This window comes from Panthera pardus, unplaced genomic scaffold (genome assembly GCF_024362965.1).
Source record: "Panthera pardus isolate Hobbes unplaced genomic scaffold, ASM2436296v1 HiC_scaffold_21, whole genome shotgun sequence".
Taxonomy (NCBI): domain Eukaryota; kingdom Metazoa; phylum Chordata; class Mammalia; order Carnivora; family Felidae; genus Panthera; species Panthera pardus.
In genome coordinates, this window is record NW_026526777.1 from 43,435,586 (window position 1) to 43,451,224 (window position 15,639).

General features: G+C 39.4%; 1 long non-coding RNA gene across 5 annotated transcripts in view; it reads left to right on the forward strand.

Annotated features, from left to right (window-relative positions):
• LOC109254081 (uncharacterized) overlaps positions 1 to 15,128 on the forward strand; it is a 63,277-nt gene extending 48,149 nt beyond the window's left edge. For 4 of the 5 annotated variants that reach the window (XR_002074640.2, XR_002074636.2, XR_002074644.2 and 1 more), the window contains 2 exons: positions 171 to 323; positions 14,505 to 15,128. This is a non-coding gene — a long non-coding RNA (uncharacterized LOC109254081). Of the gene's footprint in view, positions 1 to 170; positions 324 to 7,552; positions 7,941 to 14,504 lie in introns of all 5 variants that reach the window. The other variant, XR_002074637.2, reaches the window with a different exon arrangement.
• The last annotated feature ends 511 nt before the right edge of the window (positions 15,129 to 15,639 follow it).

Sequence of the window (15,639 nt, forward strand, 5' to 3'; positions counted from 1 at the left end):
GTCACTTCCTCACAGATTTATGCTTCTTTGACTATAACTTACAAAAGCTGTGTGACCTGATTATTTCTTTGGGTATCAGTATTAATAGTTGGCCTCTGTGCACATGTAATAAACTTTGGAGTGTTTTTTTTATTCTATTAACATGTTTTCATATCACTTTTAACTCTTAGACCACCTAGAAGAACCTTGAAGGGTAGAATAAAAGTTTTCCTTCCCAACATTTGGCATAGTCAGTAGGATACACTTCCCTCACTGGACACTGTTTGCTTTGAGGCTCTTGCAGCTGACACATCCTGGAACATCTGACAAACAGCCAGCAGAAGGTAAGAATCTTTGGCAGGCTTCTTAAGGTGTTACCACATCAGCCTCCTGATCTCTGCCTGCATGGTCTAATGGAGTGATAGTGGTGAGCATCTATCTTCTCTAAATTTACATCAACAAAAGAAAATATTTGTGGAGCTGGTTTCTTGGTCTTGGTGATTCTGGTAAGATTTGGTAGGGTACTCTTCATGTGGCTGATTCATTGCCTCATAGAGATGGTCATGGTTTTTCTTTGTCTCTTTGTCTCTGTCTTTTGAGTCATTTGTTATAAAAAGAAATTACTAGAGTGAAAGAACACAGGTCTTGGGTCTTTTTAAGACTGCTGTTCAAGCCAGCCTCAAAAAGTGATGGGTTCGTGGTTCTCATAAGACTGGCATCTGTTTAGACAAAATCTGCTGTGAGTCCTCTACATAAAAACAAAATGAAGTTTTTCCTTTGTCATCTTCTATGTCCAAAGAGCTTGGCTTTATGACCAGTAAGATTATTCTCTCTGGTCTCCACAATCCAGGGGTGTGTGGAAGAAACTGCTTTACTTCTAACCCCATCCCACACACCAAGAATTTCCTGTGCTGTGAGTCCCCCACAAAGTATGATGCTTTTTGTTTGTTTGTTTGTTCTGGAGAGATAGACAGAGTGTGAGCAGGGAAGGGGCAGAGAGAGAGAGAGACACAGAACCCGAAATAGGTTCCAGGCTCTGAGCTGTCAGCACAGAGCCCGTTGTGGGGCTTGAACCCACATACCATGAGATCATGACCTGAGCTGAAGTCAGAAGCTCAACCGACTGAGCCAAACAGGTGCTCCATTTTTTTTTTTTAATTGTGGATGTGGCTTTATTTACCAAAGGTGTCAGCTCGGGGCTGGGTCTGCCAGCCAAGCCCTCAGATAGCTGGAGAGGGCGAGAGGGTCCCAGCTCAGCCCAGTCCTGGTAGCAAGGCTCAATCTGGGTTTACCTTGGTGGCCAGTTGAATAGACTGGGATTCTGAGGGACAAAATTACAAACAGCACTTTCTTTGTTTGGCTGTGTCAGCTCTCAGGGGAATTTGTCATAAGAGGTCCCAGCTCATAAGGGACCTTTATCATCTTAATCTTTGTTGTTAGTACTGGAAAGTCCCATTCCACTAGTGCTTGTCCAGCATCACAGATTAGTGGGTCTGTAACTGGAGGGGTCTTATGTTTTCAGGAGAGATCTGGGACACAGTCTTTACTGCACCATTCTTACTGCCTGTGCAAAAAAGAAAGTTTTCACTTTTTTTTTTAAAGTTTATTTATTTATTTTGAGAGAGAGACAGAGCACAAGCAGGGAAGGGGCAGAGAAAGAGGATCCCAAGCAGGCTCCACACTGTCAGCGCAGAGCTCGCCGTGGGGCTTGAACTCACAAACCATGAGATCATGCCCTGAACCAAAACCAGGAGTCAGACACTTAACTGACTGAGCCATACAGGTGCCTCTGTTTTTGCTTTTTTAAACTATTTTGGAGAGTAAATTTTTGGACCATGGGGACTGCATCATTTAAGGCTTCTCTAGGGATACTACTTGTGTCCATGGTCTAAGCCTGGAAAGTTGCTTTCATGTTTTTCAAAAAAAGATGTATTGGTCTGAATACAGACGAATAAGATCTTACTTATCAATGGCCAGATGATGAGTTCTTTAAATTGGCTAGATTTGCAAGAAGAGAAAATTATTTATAGAGATCTCTTAATTGTCTTATGGGTTTAACAGCTAACCTTAGGGATTCCCTTGACAAGATGAGAAAACAGAAATCCTACATCTAATGTAAATTCTCCTTCTCACACTCTGGCCCCATCTACCTATTTTAACTTCCCTTTCTCTATATGATTTACAGAGAGCATTCTGGCCTAATCTTTAGGTTCAAAGTATAGGGATTACTCATGTAAGTACTGAAAGTCACATAATGAATTAACACAAGCTCCGGACACTGGCAGTAAGTCTCCCTTTTCTCCTGTTTTCCAGGGCTCCGTAATCAGGCTATACCAGCTTCAGGCATTCCTGTGCAGTGTCCTTTGCAGATACATCCTAGACCCCCAACCAAAAGGCAACACATTTCCCCTGAACAACAGCAGATCTTTTCAATCATAGAGACTTTTTACTTCCATCCTCTTTCTCCCCAAATTTAGAAAAGAATTAAAAGATTAATGGCCATTCACAACACCACCCCTCCACACACACACACACACACACACACAGAAAAAACAGGTGACCAAAATCTCCTAGGCCTTCCTATAAATGATCAGCAGAAGGCCAATGTTTAGGGACTAATAGAAGCCAAGGTTGAATTATGTACTCAGAAAGAAGGCTTTTGTTAAAATTCTTTACAGACTTTACAAAGCCATAAGTCTTTTGATTCCCATTTTGGGTAAAATCTCCCTGATATAAAGTAGCTAGTTTAATTTAAAAAGATGAGTCAGTCCCTTAGTATTCAGGCTGTAACCCAGTTCTTTGGAGGGAATTAAAAACAACTGCCTTTGCCTTGCAAATCTCTAGGAAACCAGAAATGCAACTCTAGAAATAAGTCAAAACCTACTTTACTAATCCTCAAACTTTGTCTATTTCTCTCAAAATGCTTGCAGATATGACAAAAAATCAGGATATTAGGACAAAATGCCCCTTGCTTCAAAAAGGTAAATAACAATTAACACTGAATCTCTTAAAAAATAAAAATAAAATAATAAACAACTTGCATTCTTTCTCTGTCCCTTAAAGTCCTGCATTTTATGCTCTTGAAATATAAGCACAACCCCAGTCACCTTAGACTTAAGGGAAGAAAAGGAACAGGTCTTTTTAAAAACAAACCACTAAAGTTTGTGCCCAAACTCTAAGTCTTTTCCACAAATAGTAAAATACTTTATAAACTAGTGAGTTTTATACTGTTTTAAAATAGAAGCTGTGTCTGTGTATGTATGTGCATTATAGATACGGTGTTTTTCTACTTCTCAATGTTATTTCCAAAAATTATTTGTAAACAGCTCTATTGAATTGGCTTAAAAATTAAGTGTTTATAGAAATTTAGTATGATAAAAATTCTCAAAATAGAAATAGTCCAAATGAATTTCAGGTTCAAATGATCTGAGAAAATATTCAATATGAAAATTTATTTAAGGTTAATTTAATAAAATAGAAATATCTTTATAGTATCAGCTTTAAAATTAAAACTTTCATTCTGCTTGGGTTTACTGAAAGTCAAATAAGTTCATGTTATTTAGGTTACAAAATATGCCAACAAGAACAGAATAGCTTGGAAGACTGGCTTACTTTCTGTGATATCTCATGAAGTGTTTGTGGGTGATCTAACCACAATTGTTTTTTTTTTAATTTTATTTTTTTAATTTGTATCCAAATTAGTTAGCATATAGTGCAACGATTTCAGGAGTAGGTTCCTTAGTGCCCCTTACCCATTTAGCCCATCCCCCCTCCCACAATCCCTCCAGTAACCTTCTCTTTGTTCTCCATATTTATGAGTCTCTTATGTTTTGTCCCCCTCCCTGTTTTTATATTATTTTTGCTTCCTTTCCCTTATGTTCATCTGTTTTGTCTCTTAAAGTCCTCATATGAGTGAAGTCATATGATATTTGTCTTGATCTAATTTCACATAGCATAATACCCTCCAGTTCCATCCATGTAGCTGCAAATGGCAAGATTTCATTCTTTTTGATTGCCGAGTAATGCTCCATTGTATGTATATACCACATCTTCTTTATCCATTCATCCATTGATGGACATTTGGGCTCTTTCTGTACTTTGGCTATTGTGGATAGTGCTGCTATAAACATTAGGGTGCAAGTGCCCCTTTGAAACAGCATACCTGTATCCCTTGGATAAATACCTGGTATTGCAATTGCTGGGTCATAAGGTAGTTCTATTTTTAATTTTTTGAGAAACCTCCATACTGTTTTCCAGAGTGGATGCACCAGCTTGCATTCCCACCAACAATGCAAAAGAGATCCTCTTTCTCCACATCCTCACCTATCTGTTGTTGCCTGAGTTGTTAATGTTAGCCATTCTGACAGGTGTGAGGTGGTATCTCATTATGGTTTTGACTTGTATTTCCCTGAGGATGAGTGATATTGAGCATTTTCGACATGTGTCTAAAACACATGTGTCAGCCATCTGGATGTCTCCTTCAGAAAAATGTCTATTCATGTCTTTTGCCCATTTCTTCACTGGATTGTTTTTTGGGTGTTGAGTTTGATAAGTTCTTTACAGATTTTGGATACTAACCCTTTATCTGATATGTCATTTGCAAATATCTCCTCCCATTCCCTTGGTTACCTTTTAGTTTTGCTGATTGATTCCTTCACTGTGCAGAAGATTTTTATCTTCATGAGGTCCCAGTAGTTCATTTTTGCTTTTGTTTCCCTTGCCTCTGGAGACGTGTTGAGTAAGAAGTTGCTGCGGCCGAGGTTAAAGAGGTTTTTGCCTGCTTTCTCCTTGAGGATTTTGATGGCTTCCTGTCTTGCTTTTCAGTCTTTCATCCATTTTGAGTTTATTTTTGTGTCTGGTGTAAGAAAGTGGTCCAGGTTCATTCTTCTGCATGTCGCTGTCCAGTTTTCCCAGCACCACTTGCTGAAGAGACTGTCTTTACTCCATTGGATATTCTTTCTTGCTTTGTCAAAGATTAGTTGACTATACTTTTGTGGGTCCATTTCTGGAGTCTCTAGTCTATTCCATTGGTCTATGTGTCTGTTTTTGTGCCAATACCATGCTGTCTTGATGATTACAGTTTTGTAATATAGCTTGAAGTCTGGGATTGTGATGCTTCCACCTTTGGTTTTCTTTTTCAGGATTGCTTTGGTTATTCGGGTTTTTTTCTGGCTCATTACAAATTTTAGGATTGTTTGTTCTAGTTCTGTGAAGAATGCTGCTGTTATTTTGATAGGGATTGCATTGACTATGTAGATAGCTTTGGGTAGTATTGACATTTTAACAATATTTATTCTTCCAATCCAGGAGCATGGAATATTTTTCCATTTTTGTGTGTCTTCTTCAATTTCTTTCATAAGCTTTCTATAGTCTTCAGTGTATACGTTTTCTTGAAAAAGGAATCTTTAAAAAGAGATTTTAATGTGTGGTCAATTGGTTAAGATTAAAATGAATTTATTTAGGGGTGCCTAGGTGACTCAGTTGGTTAACTGTCCACCTCTTGATTTTAGCTCAGATCATGATCTCACAGTCATGAGATCAAGTGCCTCATCAGACTCCATGCTGAGCATGAAGCCTGCTTAGCATTATCTGTTCCTCTCTCTGCCCCTCCCCAACTCACACCTGCCTGCACTCTCTAAAAAAAACAAAAAAAACAAAAAAAACAAATTAAAAAATAAAATGAATTTAGTTTAAACACGAGTTTTAAGGGGCACCTGGTGGCTCAGTTGGTTAAGAGTCAGACTTTGGCTCAGGTCATGATCTCATGGTTTGTGAGTTCGAGCCCCACATTGGGCTCTCTGATGTCCGTACAGCACGGCTTGGGATCTCTGCCTCCTCTCTCTCTGCACCCCCACACCCCCCCCCCCGCCAACTCATGCTCTTACTCTTTCTCTCTCTCAAACATTTTTTAAAAATGTGTTTTAATATCAAAAGTAAGCTTGTACAAAATTAAAATTTGGCTTCTCTCTCTGTTAAAAGGATAAACTTTTCTTAGATTATTGGTCTTCTTTTAATAAGAAGTTGTAAGTAATTTTTTTCTTTACCATTTATGTAATCTACCTAGGAAAACAAAGAGTCTGTGTTGTCTTTATAAGGTCTTTGGGTTTTTTTCTATTTAATATTAAAAGAGCTAAGGCTTTTTCAGCCATGTAACTACCTGTGTTTGTCTTTGAAGTCTTTAATTGGCACTTTGGCTAAATTGATAACTAAGTATGGTTTCATAATGATCTGTGATCCTATTTATTTATTTTTTTCATATTTTTATTTTTTGGGGTTTTTTTGTTTTTTTATAATTTTTTTTTCAATATATGAAATTTATTGTCAAATTGGTTTCCATACAACACCCAGTGCTCATCCCAAAAGGTGCCCTCCTCAATACCCAGCACCCACCCTCCCCTCCCTCCCACCCCCCATCAACCCTCAGTTTGTTCTCAGTTTTTAAGAGTCTCTTATGCTTTGGCTCTCTCCCACTCTAACCTCTTTATTTTTTTTCCTTCCCCTCCCCCATGGGTTTCTGTTAAGTTTCTCAGGATCCACATAAGAGTGAAAACATATGGTATCTGTCTTTCTCTGTATGGCTTATTTCACTTAGCATCTGTGATCCTATTTAATTAAATGTCCAAACTTTTTGATATTTGACAAACCTCCCAAAATCAAATTTTAAAATGAAGTCTTGACCACCAACTAACTTTGAAATATTCCAGCAGATCCCTAGAACATTTGAAGGATTTGTTCTCCTTGTAAAAGAGAGAGAATTGTCTTACTTGGTATGTTAAATCACCTGGGAAGTAATGTCAAGTGATGCTAACCTTTCTTAGATTATATTTGTGTAAATATATGTTAAGATTAGTGTTCTAGAAATTGTATGAAACTCCTAGAAATCTGATATGTCTCAATATGTTATTGCTTGCCATTCTAGTTCTAATCTTTTTTTTTTTTAATTAATTTTTTTCAACGTTTTTTATTTATTTTTGGGACAGAGAGAGACAGAGCATGAACGGGGGAGGGGCAGAGAGAGAGGGAGACACAGAATCGGAAACAGGCTCCAGGCTCCGAGCCATCAGCCCAGAGCCTGACGCGGGGCACGAACTCACAGACCGAGAGATCGTGACCTGGCTGAAGTCGGACGCTTAACCGACTGCGCCACCCAGGCGCCCCTCTAGTTCTAATCTTGAAGTGCTGTGTGATAGAAATGACCAAATTACCTTGTCAGTAACATTGTAATGAACTCTGATCATATCCTTAACCACTGCAATTTTAAGACTTTTGTCATTTACAGACAAAAGGTTAACTCTGATGCTACTGCAAAAGTCTTTCATCTTCAAAGAGATTCAGGGAAAGGACTCTGACAAGTACTCTCAAATACAGGTCTCTACTAACTTTAAGATCATGCCATTGAACTTGGTAAGAATTTATAGAACTCTAACAGAAACTGAAGGCTTCTTAAAACTACTAACAAAAGATCAAGATCAACAAAAAATTATCACATGGGAATGAATAAACTGAGAATGATGATAATTTTTATGGCTTTTTGTTTGCAATACTGCTTGTTATTTAATCTTTTGTTTTCCAGATATAAGAAAGCCTTTCCTCTTAAACTAAATATGACTCATAGCAATTTGGTTAATTGTACCTTTGTAAGCAGAATTGCAACATCTATCTTTCTCCCCTACCTGATCTCTCCAGAATTTGGAATTTCTCAGTGAGCATTCTTATGGTTTCATAGAAATATTTGCCTAAGATCAATAAGAATCTTTTCTCTTTGTGACAAGACACAGTTGGAAACATTGGTTATATTACCAAGGCTTTGACTGAAATGTCATATTTGAGACAAACATGCATAGACTCAGATTTATGAGTCTATGCTTTATGGAACTAAGGATGACTTAATGGAGCCAATAAATCCCCCTAGGAATATCAGCCTGCTATCTTGCTTACAAGGATCTCAGCAGCCTTACCAGGTAAGGTCACATCTGGCAGATGGATAAATATCAGGATATTTGGGAGATCTTGAAAAGAAAGAAAGAATTTAATTCTACAGATATTGCAGGCAAAGCCTGATGGCAAGTATTTGGGTTGGCTTCTTAGCTTCAAGAGGCTGCTAAAAGTTCAGTCTGGAGATTCCCGATGGAAAGTTCCACCAAAGGTTTAAAAGAGCTTGTATGGCCAATTGCTACTCTTGCTGCACTCTGTAAATAATCAGGTTTCTTGAAACTAGACGTAATTGGCAAACAAATTAGTCTTACAATGGTTATCACTGATAGAAAGGAGGGTAAGTGTAGAGAGAAAAAAAACTTTCATTTGAAACTATGAAACGTACTTTTGGATTCTAGATTCTATTTCTGTTCATCGTTTTTGAGATTTTGTTTTCTACCTGTAAACTTGACTAGATCCTGAAGTCTTCTGGTTTCATCCAAACTCTGGCTACAACTCTCCAAACTAACACAATTTTCTCCCATCCTTTTGACTTGAAATCATTGAAAATGAAATCTGCCCTTTTTCCTGAGGCCTTCCAAACTGGGTATGAATGACTTGATGTAAACTTCAGGGAAATTGTCACAACAGCACATGCATGGATGATCTTTGTGCAGGTTGCTGTGTGTCCACTCAAAAAGATCAACAGAGAGTATTCAAGAGGAATATGGAGGTGTAGGAGGACACTGGGCTCACCTTGTCCTGCTGATCACTTAGATTCCACCCACATCTGCCTAAATAACCCAGAAAACTGCCAGAAGACTAGCATAACAGACTCTCTGTAGCCAAGTGTAGACAAGAGGCCCACAGAAGAGGGTAGGAAGGGCGGAGAGGTGGTGTGTGCTACACAGACTGGCAGGAGGGAGCCGGGGCGGTGGAGGGGCAGCCCGCCCAGCAAGGCAGAGCCCCCGAGTCTGGCTGGCAAAAGCAGAGGGGCTGGACAGAGTGTGTTCTGACAGCAGGACTTAACATCTGGAATGTTAAGAGTCAACAGCTCTGCTCTCAGAGAGCAGGGAGGGCAAGAGGACACTGGGAGGGAGAGTTGTCAAGCCCTGGAGGACAGGGCTCAGCTCAGTGAGGGAACAAAGGTGCTGGTAAGTGCCATCTCCCTCTCCCATCACCCAGCCAAAATCCCAAAGGGAACCAGTTCCCATCACCAAACTTGCTTGCACTGCACAAATGCCCAACGCTGTGCTTCTGTGGATCCATCCCTCCGAGGGGTCTGCCTCCCTCCCCGTGCTGCAGGGCCCCTCCCACAGGGGGCCACTGACACCAAAGCGAGCTAAGCCTGCCCTCCCGCCCCTGTGCACCTTGTGGATCCACCCCCGCTAATACGCCCTTGGCCAGATCCCATTAAAGCAGTACCACAAGCCTGGCAGTGTGCAAGTGGCCCAGACAGGGGCCACACCACTCCACAATGAGTCCTGCCCCTGGGAGAGGGGAACATAAGGTACACACCAGTCTGACTGCGGCCCCACTGGTGGGCTGGGGACAGACATTGGGTCTGACTGCAGCCCCACCCACCAACACAAATTACTCCCGACAGCACAAGGGAAGTGCCCTGCAGTTTGGAGCCACCCCAGTGACTACCCAAAATGATAAAACGGAAGAATTCTCCTCAAAAGAAACTCCCAGGAAGTAGCATCACCTAATGAATTGATCAAAACTGATTTAAGCAATATAATGGAACAAGAATTTAGAATAATAGTCCTAAAATTAATCGCTGTGCTTGAAAAATGAATAGAGGACTGCAGAGATCAAGGGACTAAGAAATAGTCATGAGCTAAAAAAAATGCTGTAAATGAGATGCAAAATAAAATGGAGGCGGCCATAGCACAGATTAAAGAGGCAGAGGAGAGAATAGGTGAATTAGAAGATAAAATTATGGAAAAAGAGGAAGCTGAGAAAAAGATAAAACAATCCAGGAGTATGAGGGAAGAATTAGAGAACTAAGTGATGCAATCAAACGGAACAATATCCGTATCATAGGAATTCCAGAAGAAGAGGAAGAGGAAGAAGAGAGAAAGGGACTGAAGGTGTACTTGAAGAAATCATAGCTGAGAACTTCCCTGATCTGGGGAAGGAAAAAGGCATCAAAATCCAAGAGGCACAGAGGTCTCCCTTCAGACGTAACTTGAATCAATCTTCTGCATGACATATCATAGTGAAAGTGGCAAAATACAAGGATAAAGAGAAAATTCTGAAAGCAGCTAGGGATAAACATGCTCTAACATATAAAGGGAGACCAATAAGACTAGTGGCAGACCTAGTTACTGAAACTTGGCAGGCCAGAAAGGAATGGCAGGAAATCTTCAATGTGTTGAACAGAAAAAAAAATATGCAGCCAAGAATCCTTTATCCAGCAAGTCTGTCATTCCGAATAGAAGGAGAGATAAAGGCTTTCCCAAACAAACAAAAACTGAAGGAATTCATCACCACTAAACCAGCCCTACAAGAGATCCTAAGGGGGATTCTGTGAGTGAAATATTTCAAGGACTACAAAGTACCAGAGACATCACTACAAGCATGAAACCTGACATCACAATGACTCTAAACCCATATCTTTCAATAATCACACTGAATGTAAATGGGCTAAATTCTCCAGCCAGAAGACATAGGATAGACATCAGAATGGATAAAAAAAACAAGACCCATCTATTTGCTGTCTACAAGAGACTCATTTTAGACCTTAGGACACCTTCAGATTGAAAGTGAGGGGATGGAGAATTATCTATCATGCTACTGGAAGTCAAAAGAAAGCTGAAGTAGCCACACTTATATCAGACAAACTAGACGTCAATTTAAAGGCTGTAACAAGAGATGAAGAAGGGCATATAATAATCATAGGGTCTATCCATCAGGAAAAGCTAACAATTATAAATGTCTATGCGCCGAATACAGGAGCCCCCAAATATATAAAACAATCACAAACATAAGCAACCTTATTGATAAGAATATGGTAATTGCAGGGGACTTTAACACTCCACTTACAACAATGGATAGATCATCTAGACACAGGATCAATAAAGAAACAAGGGCCCTGAATGATACATTGGATCAGATGGACTTGACAGATATATTTAGAACTCTGCATCCCAAAGCAACAGAATATACTTTCTTCTCAAGTGCACATGGAACCTTCTCCAAGATAGATCACATACTGGGTCACAAAGCAGCCCTTCATAAGTATAAAAGAACTGAGATCATACCATGCACATTTTCAGGCCACAATGCTATGAAACTTGAAATCAACCACAGGAAAAGGTCTGGAAAACCTCCAAAAGCATGGAGGTTAAAGAACACCCTACTAAAGAATGAATGGGTCAACCAGGCAATTAGAGAAGAAATTAAGAAATATATGGAAACAAATGAATATACAACAATCCAAACACTTTGGGATTCAGCGAAGGCAGTCCCGAGAGGAAAATACATTGCAATCCAGGCCTATCTCAAGAAACAAGAAAAATCCCAAATACAAAATCTAACAGCACATCTAAAGGAAACAGAAGCAGAACAGCAAAGACACCCCAAACCCAGCAGAAGAGAAATAAAGATCAGAGCAGAAATAAACAATATAGAATCAAAAAAACTGTAGAGCAGATCAATGAAACCAAGAGTTGGTTTTCTGAAAAAAAAAAAAAAAAATTGATAAACCTCTAGCCAGGCTTCTCAAAAAGGGAGATGACCCAACTAGATAAATTGATGAATGAAAATGGAATTATTACAACCAAACCCTCAGAAATATAAGCAATTATCAGGGAATACTATGAAAAATTATATGCCAACAAACTGGACAACCTGGAAGAAATGGACAAATTCCTAAGCACCCACACAGTTCCAAAACTCAAACAGGAAGAAATAGAAAACTTGAACAGACCCATAACCAGCGAAGAAATTGAATCAGTTATCAAAATTCTCCCAACAAATAAGAGTCCAGGACCAGATGGCTTCCCTGGGGAATTCTACTAGACATTTAAAGCAGAGATAATACCTATCCTTCTCAAGCTATTCCAAGAAATGGAAAGGGAAGGAAAACTTCCAGACTCATTCTATGAAGCTAGCATTACTTTGATTCCCAAACCAGACAGAGACCCAGCAAAACAAGAGAACTACAGACCAATATCCCTGATGAATACAGATGCAAAAATTCTCCACAAGATACTAGCAAATCGAATTCAACAGCATACAAAAGGAATTATTCACCATGATCAAGTGGGATTCATTCCTGGGCTGCAGACCTGGTTCAACATTTGCAAATCAATCAATGTGATACATGACATTAGTAAAAGAAAAGAAAAGAACCATATGATCCTGTCAATCGATGCAGAAAAAGCATTTGACAAAATTCAGCATTCTTTCTTAATTAAAACCCTTGAGAAAGGATAGAAAGAACATACTTAAAGATCATAAAAGCCATTTATGAAAAGCCCACAGCTAATATCATCCTCAATGGGGAAAAACTGACAGCTTTCCCCCTGAGATCAGGAACACGACAGGGATGTCCACTCTCACCGCTGTTGTTTAACATAGTGTTGGAAGTTCTAGCATCAGCAATCAGACAACAAAAGGAAATCAAAGTCATCAAAATTGGCAAAGATGAAGTCAAGCTTTCAGTTTTTGCAGATGACATAATATTATACATGGAAAAACCGATGTATAATAAGTTTGCTAGAACTGATACATGAATTCAGCAACATCACAGGATACAAAGTTTATGTATAGAAATGAGTTGCATTCTTATACACTAATAATGAAGCAACGAAGACAAAGAAACTGATCCCATTCACAATTGCACCAAGAAGCATAAAATACCCAGGAATAAATCTAACCAAAGATGTAAAATATCTGTATGCTGAAAACTATAGAAAGCTTATGAAGGAAATTGAAGAAGACACAAAGAAATGGAAAAACATTCCATGCTCATGGATTGGAAGAATAAATATTGTTAAAATGTCAATACTACCCAAAGCTATCTACACATTCAATGCAATCCCAATCAAAATTGCACCAGTATTCTTCTCGAAGCTAAAACAAGCAATCCTAAAATTTGTATGGAACCACAAAAGACCCCGAATAGCCAAAGTAATATTGATGAAGAAGACCAAAGTGAGAGGCATCACAACCCCCCAGACTTTAACCTCTACTACAAAGCTGTAATCATCAAGACAGCATGGTATTGGCACAAAAACAGACACATAGACCAATGGAATAGAATAGAGACTCCAGAAATGGACCCACAAAAGTATAGTCAATTAATCTTTGACAAAGCAGGAAAGAATATCCAATGGAATAAAGACAGTCTCTTCAGCAAGTGGTGCTGGGAAAACTGGACAGCGACATGCAGAAGAATGAACCTGGACCACTTTCTTACACCAGACACAAAAATAAACTCAAAATGGATGAAAGACCAAAAAGCAAGACAGAAAGCCATCAAAATCCTCAAGGAGAAAGCAGGCAAAAACCTCTTTAACCTCGGCCACAGCAACTTCTTACTCAACACGTCTCCAGAGGCAAGGGAAACAAAAGCAAAAATGAACTATTGGGACCTCCCCAAGATAAAAAGCTTCTGCACTGCAAAGGAAACAATCAATGAAACTAAAAGGCAACCAACAGAATGGGAAAAGATATTTGCAAATGACATATCAGATAAAGGGCTAGTATCCAAAATCTATGAAGAACTCACCAAACTCCACACCCAAAAAACAAATAATCCAGTGAAGAAATGGGCAGAAAACATGAATAGACACTGGTGGAAATGCAAACTGGTACAGCCACTCTGATAACCAGTGTGGAGACTCCTCAAAAAGTTAAAAATAGATCTACACTTGACCCAGAAATACCACTGCTAGGAATTTACCCAAAGGACACAGGAGTGCTCATGCATAGGGGAACTTGTACTCCAATGTTTATAGCAGCACTTTCAACAATAGCCAAATTATGGAAAGAGCCTAAATGTCCATCAACTGATGAATGGATAAAGAAATTGTGGTTTATATATACAATGGAATACTACTTGACAATGAGAAAAATGAAATCTGGCTTTTTGTAGCAACGTGGTTGGAACTGGGGAGTGTTATCTAAGTGAAATAAGTCATACAGAGAAAGACAGATACCATATGTTTTCACTCCTATGTGGATCCTGAGAAACTTAACAGAAGACCATGGGCGGGGAGGGGAAAAAGTTAGGGAGGGAGGCAAACCATAAGAGACTCTTAAAAACTCAGAATAACTGAGGGTTGATGGTGGGTGGGTGGGAGGGGAAAGTGGGTGATGGGCATTGAGGAGGGCACCTGTTGGGATGAGCACTGGGTGTTGTATGGAAACCAATTTGACAATAAATTTCATATTTAGAAAAAGAAGAAGAAAAATAATCATCAGAAACATTCAAACTACAAACCAAGAAAATCTGGAAGATGGCCATTGCTTGATTTCAATCCATCTAAAGATATTTTGACATCTAAAACTCATCTCAACTGGGTACCCTCAGAACTCTGAAACGGGTTTATAATTTGTTCCAATCCTTAACCATTGTTTTTCTCTTGTTTCCACAGAAATGCCTCTTATTTAATACCTGCTTGAACCATGAGCCTAACTTTGGGAACACACATCCATCACCACTTCCTGAAATGAATTTAGTAGAACTGACCTATTTTCAACTCTAAGAGACTAGCTCAGTGAGATAAAACAATCTACCAGCTCACATTTTAGTGTGTGGAGTTTCTAAGGAACTCTAGGGGCCCAGGCCAGGCCACCCTAAAATATGCCACTTTGTCATGTTATTTTGAATTAAAGCTATTTAAGAACAGAAGAACATTCTGACTCTCTCTGTCTCCAGATAGCAGGAAATAAATCTCCAATGTGAAAGCTATCCTTCCTGCATCAGGGAGCAGAAAGACATCCTTATCACCTGAAATAGGTATTTAGAGCCAAGAAGACTGTATAAATCAGCAAGTCTTGTTACTTTTACTAGTTTACTACCTCAGCCCAAATTCTGTTTAGAATTGTATGCTAATTAAAGCCAATGAACATAAGTTTTCTCTGCTTTGTCCATTCCTCACAGATTTATGGTTCTTTGCCTAAACATACAACAGCTGCTTGCTTTGGTCATGTGGGGAGTCTCAATTTCATTATTGGACATCTGTGTATACAAAATAAAAGTTTTTTTCTTGTGTTAATCTGTCTCATGTCAATTTAATTCTTAGACTAGTTTGAAGGGAAGAAAAGGGTAGAAAAGAAAATTCTTCGTCCCCAAAACCAATAATCAAGTCGCCCAGGTGCCTCTTAATGAAGGGTACCCCAGCCAGACCAGCTGGCCCCACACTGCTCCAACTTTGCCCTCAGAGGGAATACATGCATTTAGTGTAGGTTGGGGCTTGGCTATAGGCAGATGCCATGGACACCCAAGAGCCTGCTCTGGACATCTGGACTCTCTGGATGCTTTTTATGTTCCAGGCCCCTGGTTATACTGTCCTGCCTCACCTGTGCATGAATAATAAATATCTATCAACCAGCCTTTGGGTAGCAAGGGCCCCCCAGGTCTGTGGAGCTCTGTCTGGTCCCCAATCTTACCTGTATCACTACCAGGGCACTGAGAGGCCAACCCCAAAAATATTCCTGAGGTGTCAGCTTTAAACTGGTGAAAGTTTATATTTTCACTGGTTTTCTGATGGCTTCTGGGATTCTCCA